The sequence below is a fragment of the Schistocerca piceifrons genome, chromosome 5 (genome assembly GCF_021461385.2).
Source record: "Schistocerca piceifrons isolate TAMUIC-IGC-003096 chromosome 5, iqSchPice1.1, whole genome shotgun sequence".
NCBI classification, from domain to species: domain Eukaryota; kingdom Metazoa; phylum Arthropoda; class Insecta; order Orthoptera; family Acrididae; genus Schistocerca; species Schistocerca piceifrons.
The window spans coordinates 598,974,543-598,991,579 of NC_060142.1; the positions used below are offsets into that span (position 1 = coordinate 598,974,543).

At 49.8% G+C, this 17,037-nt stretch overlaps 19 non-coding genes across 19 annotated transcripts; all 19 read left to right on the forward strand.

Annotated features, from left to right (window-relative positions):
* The first annotated feature begins 348 nt into the window (after nt 1-348).
* On the forward strand, nt 349-420 carry Trnat-cgu. The gene has a single exon. It is a non-coding gene; the product is annotated as a tRNA-Thr (tRNA).
* A 335-nt stretch (nt 421-755) lies between these two features.
* On the forward strand, nt 756-829 carry Trnan-guu. Its single transcript has one exon. It is a non-coding gene; the product is annotated as a tRNA-Asn (tRNA).
* A 762-nt stretch (nt 830-1,591) lies between these two features.
* Trnat-cgu lies at nt 1,592-1,663 on the forward strand. The gene has a single exon. It is a non-coding gene; the product is annotated as a tRNA-Thr (tRNA).
* Nucleotides 1,664-1,997: 334 nt separating this feature from the next.
* On the forward strand, nt 1,998-2,071 carry Trnan-guu. Its single transcript has one exon. It is a non-coding gene; the product is annotated as a tRNA-Asn (tRNA).
* A 689-nt stretch (nt 2,072-2,760) lies between these two features.
* On the forward strand, nt 2,761-2,832 carry Trnat-cgu. The gene has a single exon. It is a non-coding gene; the product is annotated as a tRNA-Thr (tRNA).
* Nucleotides 2,833-3,167: 335 nt separating this feature from the next.
* Nucleotides 3,168-3,241, forward strand: Trnan-guu. Its single transcript has one exon. It is a non-coding gene; the product is annotated as a tRNA-Asn (tRNA).
* A 689-nt stretch (nt 3,242-3,930) lies between these two features.
* On the forward strand, nt 3,931-4,002 carry Trnat-cgu. Its single transcript has one exon. It is a non-coding gene; the product is annotated as a tRNA-Thr (tRNA).
* Nucleotides 4,003-4,338: 336 nt separating this feature from the next.
* Nucleotides 4,339-4,412, forward strand: Trnan-guu. Its single transcript has one exon. It is a non-coding gene; the product is annotated as a tRNA-Asn (tRNA).
* Nucleotides 4,413-5,101: 689 nt separating this feature from the next.
* Trnat-cgu lies at nt 5,102-5,173 on the forward strand. Its single transcript has one exon. It is a non-coding gene; the product is annotated as a tRNA-Thr (tRNA).
* Nucleotides 5,174-5,510: 337 nt separating this feature from the next.
* Trnan-guu lies at nt 5,511-5,584 on the forward strand. The gene has a single exon. It is a non-coding gene; the product is annotated as a tRNA-Asn (tRNA).
* Nucleotides 5,585-12,005: 6,421 nt separating this feature from the next.
* On the forward strand, nt 12,006-12,079 carry Trnan-guu. The gene has a single exon. It is a non-coding gene; the product is annotated as a tRNA-Asn (tRNA).
* Nucleotides 12,080-12,768: 689 nt separating this feature from the next.
* On the forward strand, nt 12,769-12,840 carry Trnat-cgu. Its single transcript has one exon. It is a non-coding gene; the product is annotated as a tRNA-Thr (tRNA).
* Nucleotides 12,841-13,175: 335 nt separating this feature from the next.
* On the forward strand, nt 13,176-13,249 carry Trnan-guu. The gene has a single exon. It is a non-coding gene; the product is annotated as a tRNA-Asn (tRNA).
* Nucleotides 13,250-13,938: 689 nt separating this feature from the next.
* On the forward strand, nt 13,939-14,010 carry Trnat-cgu. The gene has a single exon. It is a non-coding gene; the product is annotated as a tRNA-Thr (tRNA).
* Nucleotides 14,011-14,346: 336 nt separating this feature from the next.
* Nucleotides 14,347-14,420, forward strand: Trnan-guu. Its single transcript has one exon. It is a non-coding gene; the product is annotated as a tRNA-Asn (tRNA).
* A 689-nt stretch (nt 14,421-15,109) lies between these two features.
* Trnat-cgu lies at nt 15,110-15,181 on the forward strand. The gene has a single exon. It is a non-coding gene; the product is annotated as a tRNA-Thr (tRNA).
* A 334-nt stretch (nt 15,182-15,515) lies between these two features.
* Trnan-guu lies at nt 15,516-15,589 on the forward strand. Its single transcript has one exon. It is a non-coding gene; the product is annotated as a tRNA-Asn (tRNA).
* A 689-nt stretch (nt 15,590-16,278) lies between these two features.
* Trnat-cgu lies at nt 16,279-16,350 on the forward strand. The gene has a single exon. It is a non-coding gene; the product is annotated as a tRNA-Thr (tRNA).
* A 336-nt stretch (nt 16,351-16,686) lies between these two features.
* Nucleotides 16,687-16,760, forward strand: Trnan-guu. The gene has a single exon. It is a non-coding gene; the product is annotated as a tRNA-Asn (tRNA).
* Nucleotides 16,761-17,037: the final 277 nt, after the last annotated feature.

Consider the following 17,037-nt stretch of genomic DNA (forward strand, 5'->3'; position numbering starts at 1 on the left):
TGGCCGAGCGACGTGCAGTCGCCTTACATGAAGCCCCGTGGGCAACGCCAGCGCCACTGTGGACAACAGCGCACTGCAGCCAGAGAGAGGAGCCGAAAGGCGCATTTCGCAGTCGAGCCACGCTATCCCACAAGCTGTGCACTAGGTCAGGATTGTGCAGACGGCAAACCTTTGGTGGCCCGACGCTCGTCGTCGATCGTAAGGGCGAAACAGTCAAGAGATTTGGAAAACGGCAATGTGGACACCCCCAGCAGCAGCTGTGTGCCAAATCCGATATCTGGTCGAGGGCTGCAAGATTCAGTGTGATGAAGTGACAATTCGGGGATAGCTCACAAACGCAAAGCTGCCGCCTTCTTAGCTCAGTGGTAGAGCACTGGTCTCGTAAACCAGGGGTCGTGAGTTCGAACCTCACAGAAGGCATTCTTTTTTTTTTCACCTTCCTGCATGGAGCGGCGCTATCTCGACCAGCTTCTAACACATGGCAGTACACTGAATGAAAGGGATGTTCTACAACCTATGGCTAGTATTCTACGGGCCTCAGAGTTTTTCTGAATGCATAGGCAGAAGAGTGGTTTGTATGCATTTTCTAGTATAATGTCATGCTTGGCGATGTCATTCGTTTATGAGCCTCGCTACAGTATGCATGCACGTTATCCATGTGAAGGGGCGTAAGCAGATGCTAATATTCTGCGAGATTCCTGCAGAAGGTATACGATTTGCCATGATACACAGAGCACAAGTGAACCAAAATCAAGGCCTCCGTGGCGCAATCGGCTAGCGCGTTCGGCTGTTAACCGAAAGGTTGGTGGTTCGAGCCCACCCGGGGGCGAAATCGTTTTAACCGTCACAGAGGTGAGGACATACGTCAACTTTGTTAGAGATACACAGCTAGTGTGACAATTTGGCTGTGTTTCAGTGATGCCACAGGGCCTTGTACACATTCAGCCAAGTGACGCTGTAGGTAAAAACATGGCCCTACGCAGACGTTCTACTGTTTTCCTATTTATTCGTCGTGTGTGACACTGCAGTAGAGCGACGCCCACTACAAAAGACGTATTATTTACATTCAATTTCAGCGTACACGTCGCGAGTGCCATATGACAGGGCCTGTCTCTCGATGTCGATTTGTATTTGGTGTCACTTAAGTGTCGGTCTGCAGTAGGCCGCTGTTGGCCGAGCGACGTGCAGTCGCGTCGATTTGTATTTGGTGTCACTTAAGTGTCGGTCTGCAGTAGGCCGCTGTTGGCCGAGCGACGTGCAGTCGCCTTACATGAAGCCCCGTGGGCAACGCCAGCGCCACTGTGGACAACAGCGCACTGCAGCCAGAGAGAGGAGCCGAATGGCGCATTTCGCAGTCGAGCCACGCTATCCCACAAGCTGTGCACTAGGTCAGGATTGTGCAGACGGCAAACCTTTGGTGGCCCGACGCTCGTCGTCGATCGTAAGGGCGAAACAGTCAAGAGATTTGGAAAACGGCAATGTGGACACCCCCAGCAGCAGCTGTGTGCCAAATCCGATATCTGGTCGAGGGCTGCAAGATTCAGTGTGATGAAGTGACAATTCGGGGATAGCTCACGAACGCAAAGCTGCCGCCTTCTTAGCTCAGTGGTAGAGCACTGGTCTCGTAAACCAGGGGTCGTGAGTTCGAACCTCACAGAAGGCATTCTTTTTTTTTCACCTTCCTGCATGGAGCGGCGCTATCTCGACCAGCTTCTAACACATGGCAGTACACTGAATGAAAGGGATGTTCTACAACCTATGGCTAGTATTCTACGGGCCTCAGAGTTTTTCTGAATGCATAGGCAGAAGAGTGGTTTGTATGCATTTTCTAGTATAATGTCATGCTTGGCGATGTCATTCGTTTATGAGCCTCGCTACAGTATGCATGCACGTTATCCATGTGAAGGGGCGTAAGCAGATGCTAATATTCTGCGAGATTCCTGCAGAAGGTATACGATTTGCCATGATACACAGAGCACAAGTGAACCAAAATCAAGGCCTCCGTGGCGCAATCGGCTAGCGCGTTCGGCTGTTAACCGAAAGTTTGGTGGTTCGAGCCCACCCGGGGGCGAAATCGTTTTAACCGTCACAGAGGTGAGGACATACGTCAACTTTGTTAGAGATACATAGCTAGTGTGACAATTTGGCTGTGTTTCAGTGATGCCACAGGGCCTTGTACACATTCAGCCAAGTGACGCTGTAGGTAAAAACATGGCCCTACGCAGACGTTCTACTGTTTTCCTATTTATTCGTCGTGTGTGACACTGCAGTAGAGCGACGCCCACTACAAAAGACGTATTATTTACATTCAATTTCAGCGTACACGTCGCGAGTGCCATATGACAGGGCCTGTCTCTCGATGTCGATTTGTATTTGGTGTCACTTAAGTGTCGGTCTGCAGTAGGCCGCTGTTGGCCGAGCGACGTGCAGTCGCCTTACATGAAGCCCCGTGGGCAACGCCAGCGCCACTGTGGACAACAGCGCACTGCAGCCAGAGAGAGGAGCCGAAAGGCGCATTTCGCAGTCGAGCCACGCTATCCCACAAGCTGTGCACTAGGTCAGGATTGTGCAGACGGCAAACCTTTGGTGGCCCGACGCTCGTCGTCGATCGTAAGGGCGAAACAGTCAAGAGATTTGGAAAACGGCAATGTGGACACCCCCAGCAGCAGCTGTGTGCCAAATCCGATATCTGGTCGAGGGCTGCAAGATTCAGTGTGATGAAGTGACAATTCGGGGATAGCTCACAAACGCAAAGCTGCCGCCTTCTTAGCTCAGTGGTAGAGCACTGGTCTCGTAAACCAGGGGTCGTGAGTTCGAACCTCACAGAAGGCATTCTTTTTTTTTTCACCTTCCTGCATGGAGCGGCGCTATCTCGACCAGCTTCTAAGACATGGCAGTACACTGAATGAAAGGGATGTTCTACAACCTATGGCTAGTATTCTACGGGCCTCAGAGTTTTTCTGAATGCATAGGCAGAAGAGTGGTTTGTATGCATTTTCTAGTATAATGTCATGCTTGGCGATGTCATTCGTTTATGAGCCTCGCTACAGTATGCATGCACGTTATCCATGTGAAGGGGCGTAAGCAGATGCTAATATTCTGCGAGATTCCTGCAGAAGGTATACGATTTGCCATGATACACAGAGCACAAGTGAACCAAAATCAAGGCCTCCGTGGCGCAATCGGCTAGCGCGTTCGGCTGTTAACCGAAAGGTTGGTGGTTCGAGCCCACCCGGGGGCGAAATCGTTTTAACCGTCACAGAGGTGAGGACATACGTCAACTTTGTTAGAGATACACAGCTAGTGTGACAATTTGGCTGTGTTTCAGTGATGCCACAGGGCCTTGTACACATTCAGCCAAGTGACGCTGTAGGTAAAAACATGGCCCTACGCAGACGTTCTACTGTTTTCCTATTTATTCGTCGTGTGTGACACTGCAGTAGAGCGACGCCCACTACAAAAGACGTATTATTTACATTCAATTTCAGCGTACACGTCGCGAGTGCCATATGACAGGGCCTGTCTCTCGATGTCGATTTGTATTTGGTGTCACTTAAGTGTCGGTCTGCAGTAGGCCGCTGTTGGCCGAGCGACGTGCAGTCGCCTTACATGAAGCCCCGTGGGCAACGCCAGCGCCACTGTGGACAACAGCGCACTGCAGCCAGAGAGAGGAGCCGAAAGGCGCATTTCGCAGTCGAGCCACGCTATCCCACAAGCTGTGCACTAGGTCAGGATTGTGCAGACGGCAAACCTTTGGTGGCCCGACGCTCGTCGTCGATCGTAAGGGCGAAACAGTCAAGAGATTTGGAAAACGGCAATGTGGACACCCCCAGCAGCAGCTGTGTGCCAAATCCGATATCTGGTCGAGGGCTGCAAGATTCAGTGTGATGAAGTGACAATTCGGGGATAGCTCACGAACGCAAAGCTGCCGCCTTCTTAGCTCAGTGGTAGAGCACTGGTCTCGTAAACCAGGGGTCGTGAGTTCGAACCTCACAGAAGGCATTCTTTTTTTTTTTCACCTTCCTGCATGGAGCGGCGCTATCTCGACCAGCTTCTAACACATGGCAGTACACTGAATGAAAGGGATGTTCTACAACCTATGACTAGTATTCTACGGGCCTCAGAGTTTTTCTGAATGCATAGGCAGAAGAGTGGTTTGTATGCATTTTCTAGTATAATGTCATGCTTGGCGATGTCATTCGTTTATGAGCCTCGCTACAGTATGCATGCACGTTATCCATGTGAAGGGGCGTAAGCAGATGCTAATATTCTGCGAGATTCCTGCAGAAGGTATACGATTTGCCATGATACACAGAGCACAAGTGAACCAAAATCAAGGCCTCCGTGGCGCAATCGGCTAGCGCGTTCGGCTGTTAACCGAAAGGTTGGTGGTTCGAGCCCACCCGGGGGCGAAATCGTTTTAACCGTCACAGAGGTGAGGACATACGTCAACTTTGTTAGAGATACACAGCTAGTGTGACAATTTGGCTGTGTTTGAGTGATGCCACAGGGGCTTGTACACATTCAGCCAAGTGACGCTGTAGGTAAAAACATGGCCCTACGCAGACGTTCTACTGTTTTCCTATTTATTCGTCGTGTGTGACACTGCAGTAGAGCGACGCCCACTACAAAAGACGTATTATTTACATTCAATTTCAGCGTACACGTCGCGAGTGCCATATGACAGGGCCTGTCTCTCGATGTCGATTTGTATTTGGTGTCACTTAAGTGTCGGTCTGCAGTAGGCCGCTGTTGGCCGAGCGACGTGCAGTCGCCTTACATGAAGCCCCGTGGGCAACGCCAGCGCCACTGTGGACAACAGCGCACTGCAGCCAGAGAGAGGAGCCGAAAGGCGCATTTCGCAGTCGAGCCACGCTATCCCACAAGCTGTGCACTAGGTCAGGATTGTGCAGACGGCAAACCTTTGGTGGCCCGACGCTCGTCGTCGATCGTAAGGGCGAAACAGTCAAGAGATTTGGAAAACGGCAATGTGGACACCCCCAGCAGCAGCTGTGTGCCAAATCCGATATCTGGTCGAGGGCTGCAAGATTCAGTGTGATGAAGTGACAATTCGGGGATAGCTCACGAACGCAAAGCTGCCGCCTTCTTAGCTCAGTGGTAGAGCACTGGTCTCGTAAACCAGGGGTCGTGAGTTCGAACCTCACAGAAGGCATTCTTTTTTTTTTTTCACCTTCCTGCATGGAGCGGCGCTATCTCGACCAGCTTCTAACACATGGCAGTACACTGAATGAAAGGGATGTTCTACAACCTATGACTAGTATTCTACGGGCCTCAGAGTTTTTCTGAATGCATAGGCAGAAGAGTGGTTTGTATGCATTTTCTAGTATAATGTCATGCTTGGCGATGTCATTCGTTTATGAGCCTCGCTACAGTATGCATGCACGTTATCCATGTGAAGGGGCGTAAGCAGATGCTAATATTCTGCGAGATTCCTGCAGAAGGTATACGATTTGCCATGATACACAGAGCACAAGTGAACCAAAATCAAGGCCTCCGTGGCGCAATCGGCTAGCGCGTTCGGCTGTTAACCGAAAGGTTGGTGGTTCGAGCCCACCCGGGGGCGAAATCGTTTTAACCGTCACAGAGGTGAGGACATACGTCAACTTTGTTAGAGATACACAGCTAGTGTGACAATTTGGCTGTGTTTGAGTGATGCCACAGGGGCTTGTACACATTCAGCCAAGTGACACTGTAGGTAAAAACATGGCCCTACGCAGACGTTCTACTGTTTTCCTATTTATTCGTCGTGTGTGACACTGCAGTAGAACGACGCCCACTACAAAAGACGTATTATTTACATTCAATTTCAGCGTACACGTCGCGAGTGCCATATGACAGGGCCTGTCTCTCGATGTCGATTTGTATTTGGTGTCACTTAAGTGTCGGTCTGCAGTAGGCCGCTGTTGGCCGAGCGACGTGCAGTCGCCTTACATGAAGCCCCGTGGGCAACGCCAGCGCCACTGTGGACAACAGCGCACTGCAGCCAGAGAGAGGAGCCGAAAGGCGCATTTCGCAGTCGAGCCACGCTATCCCACAAGCTGTGCACTAGGTCAGGATTGTGCAGACGGCAAACCTTTGGTGGCCCGACGCTCGTCGTCGATCGTAAGGGCGAAACAGTCAAGAGATTTGGAAAACGGCAATGTGGACACCCCCAGCAGCAGCTGTGTGCCAAATCCGATATCTGGTCGAGGGCTGCAAGATTCAGTGTGATGTAGTGACAATTCGGGGATAGCTCACGAACGCAAAGCTGCCGCCTTCTTAGCTCAGTGGTAAGTTCCGCTTTAGACGCCGTGCAGTGTGGACGTGCCTAGTCTTCCGCTCCGCCGTAGCGTTACGTATAGTGGACTATCGTTTTTGTTTACGTGTTGTGTTGCAACTTCTGTGAGTGTTTTCTCCGTCGTTGTTTCGTACCTTGTGTTACTTTCTGTCCTTATTTCAGTGTTTTTTGTGTAGCGGTTTCGACCGCATATTTTGAAAATGTCGTCCCAGGTTATTCCTCGTCAGGCTACAGTTAGTTTTGCTTTTGACAAGTCAACCCGTCATGTGCAACCTAGTTCTCTTGAGATTCATGATTGGTTGGTAGATACCTTTGGTGTTCATTCGGATCAGGTGCACACTGCTTATTTTGATACCGAACTGTATGTTTTCTTTGTTAAGTTTATGGACCCACTTCAGGTTGATAAAATTCTTTCTAAATATGGTCATCAAGTTCTCTTTCGGCATCGGGATGATTCTGTAAGTACCGTGCTGCTTTCCAATGCTTCCATCACGTATACCAATGTTCGTGTTTACAACCTTCCACCGGAGGTGGATAATGTCTATCTTAAGGAGGGTCTACAGAAGTATGGTGATGTAAAGAGCATTCGCCTTGAACGCTGGTCAAGCCAACATCGCCTGCAATGTTACAGTGGTATTCGTTCAGTCGAAATGCACGTTAAGCAGAATATTCCATCTCACCTGCAGATCGGTGGATATCGTGTCCATGTAACATATAGTGGTCAGGTGGGCACCTGTTTTTTGTGCAATGAAAGTGGTCACGTGCGTACCGACTGTCCGCGGAGAGTTTTTGTTTTAAAAAATTCTCTCGAACAGCGTCGCAAGTTAACGGTCGCTGACCTCGTTGCAGGTGGTTCTGCTCTTGGTGTAGCACAGTCCAGTGGTAGTAGCGCCCCTCCACAGGTTTTGCGCACCCCTGATACAGAATTTCCTCCTTTGCGTGCTAAATCTGATGTTGTTCCGTCTGTCCCTCAGGTGGGTGTGCCACTTTTGAATAATAAGAGGCGTCGCCCACACGATGGAAATAGTACGGATGAGGATCTCCCTGAGATGCCCCAGTCCGAGCGACCGGCATCCTCCGAGCCACTGTGTACTGTAGCTGCTCCCTGCCCTCCTGAGGTAGCGGTTCCGGTGGCGGCTGCTGGCGCCCCTCCGGCCTCCGACGCAGCTTCTCTCGAGTCGGGTCGTCGGTCGGGCCTGTTGGCGCCGTCTTCCGAACCGACTTCGATGTCACAACAAGTGGAGCCGCGACAACTTCCTGCTTCGCTGCCCCATACCTCTGCCAGCGGAGCTGCTCCGCTTCCTTCCAACTCTGCGGCCTCGGACCTTCCTGCTCACGTTTCGCCTCCGTGCAGTCCATGTTTGCCGGAAGCTAGTGCAGGTGTTGACCATTCCGTTTTGTCGGATGTTTCCCCCGCGACCCCGGATCCCGCATGTGGACCGGCGCGGGTGGTGTCGGATACAGAACTTGACCCTCCTACGTCACCGGCGGCTGAAGTTTCCTTGCCCGTCAGCCGACGCAAGTTACGCGTTCAGCCGAACGTTAATGCTGTTCGTAAAAAACCGAAACGTAAGGGATCCGCGGAACGGGGTAGCAGTCCCCCTCCCTCGGATGCCTCTGTCACCCCTGCTATGGACTGTGACGCTGGTGCGTCGGTGTAGGTGATTTGTTTTCTCGCTTTTCTCTCTATGGTTCAAGCATACACCTTTCTTACCTTAAATGTTAACCGTATTGAGTCCGACGTTCGCATTGCCTCTTTGCGGCAGTTTATTTACGACGCCTGTGCGGACGTAGTGTTTTTGCAGGAAGTGTTGTTTTCTGATCTCTCTCTACCTGGATTTCAAACTGTTTTTAATGTCGCGCCGGAATATTCAACAGGAACTGCTCTTTTCTTTCGAGAGGGCATTCCTATTACTGACATTGAATTCCTTGACTCTGGCCGTGGGATTGGTTGTCGTCTTTTTGATCTCCGCCTCGTTGTTTTGTATGCCCCCTCTGGTTCGGGTCACACTGTGGCTCGATCGCGCTTTTATAAAGAAGAGCTTATTTATCTTTTGCGCCAGAGTCCTCGGAGTCTCCTGCTCGGAGGCGATTTTAATTGTGTTTTACGCCCTGCAGACCAGTCCCCCAATTTTAATTATTGCCGTGATTTACATGACTTAGTTCGTACGATGCATCTGCGTGATGTTTGGGAACACAAATATCCAACCCTGGTGAAATATACGTTTTTTACCGCGTCCTCATGCAGTAGACTCGACAGATTCTATTTATCTGATTTTTTATGTGATAAAATTCTTTCTGTCGATGTTATTCCTACTAGTTTTTCTGACCATTGTGCTTTTACTGCAACTGTAAATCTTAGTCGCCAACCTGCAAAACTTTATCGTTCCCAGTGGATGTTAAATGTTGCCCACCTTGCCGACAGTGCTATGGATGATGTTATAAGTGGCGTGTGGGAGCGATGTCTTCGCTCTGTCCCGCGATACCCCTCCTTGCTGGTTTGGTGGACTGCGTTTGCCAAGCCCAAGATTCGTCAGACTTTGATTTTCTACTGTGCTGCTAGGACGCGTGATTTTAAGAACACGTATGAATATTACTACTCTGTCCTGCGTGAACTATATGACGCGGCGGGTACCTCTCCACTGCGGACCCATGATGTTCGTCGTATTAAAGCCAAGCTCTTGAGCCTTAAACGACGACAGATGGATGGTCTGCGAGTTAAGTCGAAACCTCACTCTCTTGTTGAAGGTGAACTGACATCCTTGTACCACCTGCTACGGCATCAGACTCGTCGTCGTCGCTCCTTCATCTCTTCTCTTACGGTGGATGATGGGCGACAGCTTATTGCACAGGAGGAAATGGTTCGTGCTCTTCATCAGTATTACACTAGTCTATATTCTGCCGATGATTCTGGTGAGTCTCTTTCGGATGATGTCTTTGGGGATCTAACTGCGACGATCGCGCCTGACGCGAACGGCGAATTTCTCCGGGAGTTCCAGGTAGATGATGTTTTCGATTTTATTGCTCGCTCTCCGTCCAGTAAATCGCCAGGTCCAGACGGCCTGCCTAAAGAATTTTATCTCCGTTTTTGGCCTCTTTTGGGTGGCATTTTTACGCAGATTTTAAATGAGATTGTCAGGGGGATGGATGTGCCTGCCGATTTTAAAGTAGGGAAAATTGTTTTAATCCCGAAGTCCTCTGGTCGTTTATCTGCTGCCAATCTTCGTCCGCTCACATTGCTGAATTTTGACTATAAGACAGCTGCTAGAGCGCTCAATAGCCGGTTGTCTTCTCTGCTTCAGGGTGTGATTGGTGCACATCAATGTTGTTTTCATGATAGATCTATTCTGACACCAGTAGCCGAATATCGGGATGTTGTCTCGGTTGCGGCGGTTACAAACGTACATTGTGCCTTTGCCTTCCTTGATTTTTATAAGGCTTTTGATCACGTCAGTCATGTGTTTTTAGATCGTGTTTTAGGTACAATAGGTTTTAACGCTTCATCACGTGGTGTTCTTGGCAATTTGTATAGGGGAATAACAGCTCGGGTGTCAGTCAATGGGCAGCTGACGCCGCCCATTGCTATCCGCCGCGGAGTGCCTCAGGGTAGTCCGCTCTCTATGTCTTTATTCGTATTGTCCCTGGAACCGCTGCTTCGGACTATTGCTCTCAAGCTTCAGGGTATGTCCCTCTCTGGTGGGAAGCTCTCTGTTAAGGCATATGCGGATGATGTCGTTGTTCTCCTCCGTCAACGTGATGATATCCCGTTGTTGAAAGGGGCGGTTGATGTATACTGTCGTGTCTCTGGAGCGCGTCTCAATCAGGGTAAATGTAAGTTCCTTGATATTCGAGGATTTCGCGATGCTGACGTCCCTTGGGCCACTTTTGTCGATCGCCATACGTCCTTGGGGATTATCATTGATCGGTGTCCTCTAAAAATGGCGGCTCTCAATTGGAAATCTGTCACCGAGAAGATACAGGGGGCTCTGATGGTCCATGAGCAGCGCTCTGCTACCATTTTGCAAAAAGTCAGAATTTTAGACACCTACGTTCTATGTAAAGCTTATTATGTTGCTCAGCTGTTCCCACTTCCCATGATGGTGGCGAAAAGGTTGCACCAATTGTCTAGCAGGTTTATATGGAAGGGCCATCTATTCAAGTTACGTTACGAGGTAATGACGAAACCGCGTCTCTCCGGAGGCTTGGGCCTCTCTGACATTACTCGCAAGGCGTCTGCTTTGTACGTCCGCCGAACGACTCTAATTGTTACGCAAGAAGTGACTTCAATTACATCCAGGCTTTTTACTGTTGTGCGTCCGGCGAGCCTTGCTCCACCTGTCGTTGTCGGACGCCTAAATTTTAAGTTGAAACACATTCGGGAATTTTACATTGCGGTGAGTTACCTCGGTGACGTCTTCTTGCGGCGACCGGTGCCAACGACCAAGGGCTTGATTGCCCGCTGGGAGGGGCTGGCCGGTCCCAATCCAATAGAACTGGCGTCTCCATCTGTGTCCTGGAGGAACGTCTGGAAGAACGTTAGTCTGCCGATCCACTCTATGGCCGTGGCGTCCACGTGGTATAGGGTAATAAATAATTTGGTTCCCACCAATGTACGACTGCACCGTATTGGTCTTTCTGACACGGACACCTGTACTCGGTGTGGTCTCCTGGATACCCTTGAACACCGATTCACCTGCTGTGGGCACCTTGCTAATTGGCGTTGGCTCAGGAAACAACTTGCGTTTGTCACTAGGTCTGCTGAAGCCGCTTATACTATTGACATCATCGTCCGGCCCGATTCTTCCTTTTTTCCGCGGACGAAGCTCCATACCGTCATGTGGTTGATTGGCCATTTCGTACATTTTGTCAACAGTTGTCATGAAGAGGATGGACACCTAGCGTTTCGGCAGTACATGCTTACTGCTTACTGGCAGCGCTTGCGATTGCCAGGCCTCCGAGATGATTTTGCCAATATGCTTAGCCTGACATTTGAAAGAGAGGATGTTGGCTAAGGTCACCTGTGTGAGCCATTTTCTTTTATACTGTTTCTGGATTTGCCGCCTTTATGTATGTTTCTTCTCTACACCAGGACTGAAGTTTTCGTGTTTTAATCTTTATTTCAGTCAGCAGTCTACATTATATAGTCATGTTTTAGGATTTTAATTTCAGTACTGTAAAAAAAAAAAAAAAAAAAAAAAGCTGATAGAGCACTTGCCCGCGAAAGGAAAATGTCCCGAGTTCGAGTCTCAATCCGGCACACAGTTTTAATCTGCCACGAAAAAAAAAAAAAAAAAAAAAAAAAAAAAAAAAAAAAAGTGGTAGAGCACTGGTCTCGTAAACCAGGGGTCGTGAGTTCGAACCTCACAGAAGGCATTCTTTTTTTTTCACCTTCCTGCATGGAGCGGCGCTATCTCGACCAGCTTCTAACACATGGCAGTACACTGAATGAAAGGGATGTTCTACAACCTATGGCTAGTATTCTACGGGCCTCAGAGTTTTTCTGAATGCATAGGCAGAAGAGTGGTTTGTATGCATTTTCTAGTATAATGTCATGCTTGGCGATGTCATTCGTTTATGAGCCTCGCTACAGTATGCATGCACGTTATCCATGTGAAGGGGCGTAAGCAGATGCTAATATTCTGCGAGATTCCTGCAGAAGGTATACGATTTGCCATGATACACAGAGCACAAGTGAACCAAAATCAAGGCCTCCGTGGCGCAATCGGCTAGCGCGTTCGGCTGTTAACCGAAAGGTTGGTGGTTCGAGCCCACCCGGGGGCGAAATCGTTTTAACCGTCACAGAGGTGAGGACATACGTCAACTTTGTTAGAGATACACAGCTAGTGTGACAATTTGGCTGTGTTTCAGTGATGCCACAGGGCCTTGTACACATTCAGCCAAGTGACGCTGTAGGTAAAAACATGGCCCTACGCAGACGTTCTACTGTTTTCCTATTTATTCGTCGTGTGTGACACTGCAGTAGAGCGACGCCCACTACAAAAGACGTATTATTTACATTCAATTTCAGCGTACACGTCGCGAGTGCCATATGACAGGGCCTGTCTCTCGATGTCGATTTGTATTTGGTGTCACTTAAGTGTCGGTCTGCAGTAGGCCGCTGTTGGCCGAGCGACGTGCAGTCGCCTTACATGAAGCCCCGTGGGCAACGCCAGCGCCACTGTGGACAACAGCGCACTGCAGCCAGAGAGAGGAGCCGAAAGGCGCATTTCGCAGTCGAGCCACGCTATCCCACAAGCTGTGCACTAGGTCAGGATTGTGCAGACGGCAAACCTTTGGTGGCCCGACGCTCGTCGTCGATCGTAAGGGCGAAACAGTCAAGAGATTTGGAAAACGGCAATGTGGACACCCCCAGCAGCAGCTGTGTGCCAAATCCGATATCTGGTCGAGGGCTGCAAGATTCAGTGTGATGAAGTGACAATTCGGGGATAGCTCACGAACGCAAAGCTGCCGCCTTCTTAGCTCAGTGGTAGAGCACTGGTCTCGTAAACCAGGGGTCGTGAGTTCGAACCTCACAGAAGGCATTCTTTTTTTTTTCACCTTCCTGCATGGAGCGGCGCTATCTCGACCAGCTTCTAACACATGGCAGTACACTGAATGAAAGGGATGTTCTACAACCTATGACTAGTATTCTACGGGCCTCAGAGTTTTTCTGAATGCATAGGCAGAAGAGTGGTTTGTATGCATTTTCTAGTATAATGTCATGCTTGGCGATGTCATTCGTTTATGAGCCTCGCTACAGTATGCATGCACGTTATCCATGTGAAGGGGCGTAAGCAGATGCTAATATTCTGCGAGATTCCTGCAGAAGGTATACGATTTGCCATGATACACAGAGCACAAGTGAACCAAAATCAAGGCCTCCGTGGCGCAATCGGCTAGCGCGTTCGGCTGTTAACCGAAAGGTTGGTGGTTCGAGCCCACCCGGGGGCGAAATCGTTTTAACCGTCACAGAGGTGAGGACATACGTCAACTTTGTTAGAGATACACAGCTAGTGTGACAATTTGGCTGTGTTTGAGTGATGCCACAGGGGCTTGTACACATTCAGCCAAGTGACACTGTAGGTAAAAACATGGCCCTACGCAGACGTTCTACTGTTTTCCTATTTATTCGTCGTGTGTGACACTGCAGTAGAACGACGCCCACTACAAAAGACGTATTATTTACATTCAATTTCAGCGTACACGTCGCGAGTGCCATATGACAGGGCCTGTCTCTCGATGTCGATTTGTATTTGGTGTCACTTAAGTGTCGGTCTGCAGTAGGCCGCTGTTGGCCGAGCGACGTGCAGTCGCCTTACATGAAGCCCCGTGGGCAACGCCAGCGCCACTGTGGACAACAGCGCACTGCAGCCAGAGAGAGGAGCCGAAAGGCGCATTTCGCAGTCGAGCCACGCTATCCCACAAGCTGTGCACTAGGTCAGGATTGTGCAGACGGCAAACCTTTGGTGGCCCGACGCTCGTCGTCGATCGTAAGGGCGAAACAGTCAAGAGATTTGGAAAACGGCAATGTGGACACCCCCAGCAGCAGCTGTGTGCCAAATCCGATATCTGGTCGAGGGCTGCAAGATTCAGTGTGATGAAGTGCCAATTCGGGGATAGCTCACGAACGCAAAGCTGCCGCCTTCTTAGCTCAGTGGTAGAGCACTGGTCTCGTAAACCAGGGGTCGTGAGTTCGAACTTCACAGAGGGCATTCTTTTTTTTTTTCACCTTCCTGCATGGAGCGGCGCTATCTCGACCAGCTTCTAACACATGGCAGTACACTGAATGAAAGGGATGTTCTACAACCTATGACTAGTATTCTACGGGCCTCAGAGTTTTTCTGAATGCATAGGCAGAAGAGTGGTTTGTATGCATTTTCTAGTATAATGTCATGCTTGGCGATGTCATTCGTTTATGAGCCTCGCTACAGTATGCATGCACGTTATCCATGTGAAGGGGCGTAAGCAGATGCTAATATTCTGCGAGATTCCTGCAGAAGGTATACGATTTGCCATGATACACAGAGCACAAGTGAACCAAAATCAAGGCCTCCGTGGCGCAATCGGCTAGCGCGTTCGGCTGTTAACCGAAAGGTTGGTGGTTCGAGCCCACCCGGGGGCGAAATCGTTTTAACCGTCACAGAGGTGAGGACATACGTCAACTTTGTTAGAGATACACAGCTAGTGTGACAATTTGGCTGTGTTTGAGTGATGCCACAGGGGCTTGTACACATTCAGCCAAGTGACACTGTAGGTAAAAACATGGCCCTACGCAGACGTTCTACTGTTTTCCTATTTATTCGTCGTGTGTGACACTGCAGTAGAGCGACGCCCACTACAAAAGACGTATTATTTACATTCAATTTCAGCGTACACGTCGCGAGTGCCATATGACAGGGCCTGTCTCTCGATGTCGATTTGTATTTGGTGTCACTTAAGTGTCGGTCTGCAGTAGGCCGCTGTTGGCCGAGCGACGTGCAGTCGCCTTACATGAAGCCCCGTGGGCAACGCCAGCGCCACTGTGGACAACAGCGCACTGCAGCCAGAGAGAGGAGCCGAAAGGCGCATTTCGCAGTCGAGCCACGCTATCCCACAAGCTGTGCACTAGGTCAGGATTGTGCAGACGGCAAACCTTTGGTGGCCCGACGCTCGTCGTCGATCGTAAGGGCGAAACAGTCAAGAGATTTGGAAAACGGCAATGTGGACACCCCCAGCAGCAGCTGTGTGCCAAATCCGATATCTGGTCGAGGGCTGCAAGATTCAGTGTGATGAAGTGACAATTCGGGGATAGCTCACAAACGCAAAGCTGCCGCCTTCTTAGCTCAGTGGTAGAGCACTGGTCTCGTAAACCAGGGGTCGTGAATTCGAACCTCACAGAAGGCATTCTTTTTTTTTCACCTTCCTGCATGGAGCGGCGCTATCTCGACCAGCTTCTAACACATGGCAGTACACTGAATGAAAGGGATGTTCTACAACCTATGGCTAGTATTCTACGGGCCTCAGAGTTTTTCTGAATGCATAGGCAGAAGAGTGGTTTGTATGCATTTTCTAGTATAATGTCATGCTTGGCGATGTCATTCGTTTATGAGCCTCGCTACAGTATGCATGCACGTTATCCATGTGAAGGGGCGTAAGCAGATGCTAATATTCTGCGAGATTCCTGCAGAAGGTATACGATTTGCCATGATACACAGAGCACAAGTGAACCAAAATCAAGGCCTCCGTGGCGCAATCGGCTAGCGCGTTCGGCTGTTAACCGAAAGGTTGGTGGTTCGAGCCCACCCGGGGGCGAAATCGTTTTAACCGTCACAGAGGTGAGGACATACGTCAACTTTGTTAGAGATACACAGCTAGTGTGACAATTTGGCTGTGTTTCAGTGATGCCACAGGGCCTTGTACACATTCAGCCAAGTGACGCTGTAGGTAAAAACATGGCCCTACGCAGACGTTCTACTGTTTTCCTATTTATTCGTCGTGTGTGACACTGCAGTAGAACGACGCCCACTACAAAAGACGTATTATTTACATTCAATTTCAGCGTACACGTCGCGAGTGCCATATGACAGGGCCTGTCTCTCGATGTCGATTTGTATTTGGTGTCACTTAAGTGTCGGTCTGCAGTAGGCCGCTGTTGGCCGAGCGACGTGCAGTCGCCTTACATGAAGCCCCGTGGGCAACGCCAGCGCCACTGTGGACAACAGCGCACTGCAGCCAGAGAGAGGAGCCGAAAGGCGCATTTCGCAGTCGAGCCACGCTATCCCACAAGCTGTGCACTAGGTCAGGATTGTGCAGACGGCAAACCTTTGGTGGCCCGACGCTCGTCGTCGATCGTAAGGGCGAAACAGTCAAGAGATTTGGAAAACGGCAATGTGGACACCCCCAGCAGCAGCTGTGTGCCAAATCCGATATCTGGTCGAGGGCTGCAAGATTCAGTGTGATGAAGTGCCAATTCGGGGATAGCTCACGAACGCAAAGCTGCCGCTTTCTTAGCTCAGTGGTAGAGCACTGGTCTCGTAAACCAGGGGTCGTGAGTTCGAACTTCACAGAGGGCATTCTTTTTTTTTTTCACCTTCCTGCATGGAGCGGCGCTATCTCGACCAGCTTCTAACACATGGCAGTACACTGAATGAAAGGGATGTTCTACAACCTATGACTAGTATTCTACGGGCCTCAGAGTTTTTCTGAATGCATAGGCAGAAGAGTGGTTTGTATGCATTTTCTAGTATAATGTCATGCTTGGCGATGTCATTCGTTTATGAGCCTCGCTACAGTATGCATGCACGTTATCCATGTGAAGGGGCGTAAGCAGATGCTAATATTCTGCGAGATTCCTGCAGAAGGTATACGATTTGCCATGATACACAGAGCACAAGTGAACCAAAATCAAGGCCTCCGTGGCGCAATCGGCTAGCGCGTTCGGCTGTTAACCGAAAGGTTGGTGGTTCGAGCCCACCCGGGGGCGAAATCGTTTTAACCGTCACAGAGGTGAGGACATACGTCAACTTTGTTAGAGATACACAGCTAGTGTGACAATTTGGCTGTGTTTGAGTGATGCCACAGGGGCTTGTACACATTCAGCCAAGTGACACTGTAGGTAAAAACATGGCCCTACGCAGACGTTCTACTGTTTTCCTATTTATTCGTCGTGTGTGACACTGCAGTAGAGCGACGCCCACTACAAAAGACGTATTATTTACATTCAATTTCAGCGTACACGTCGCGAGTGCCATATGACAGGG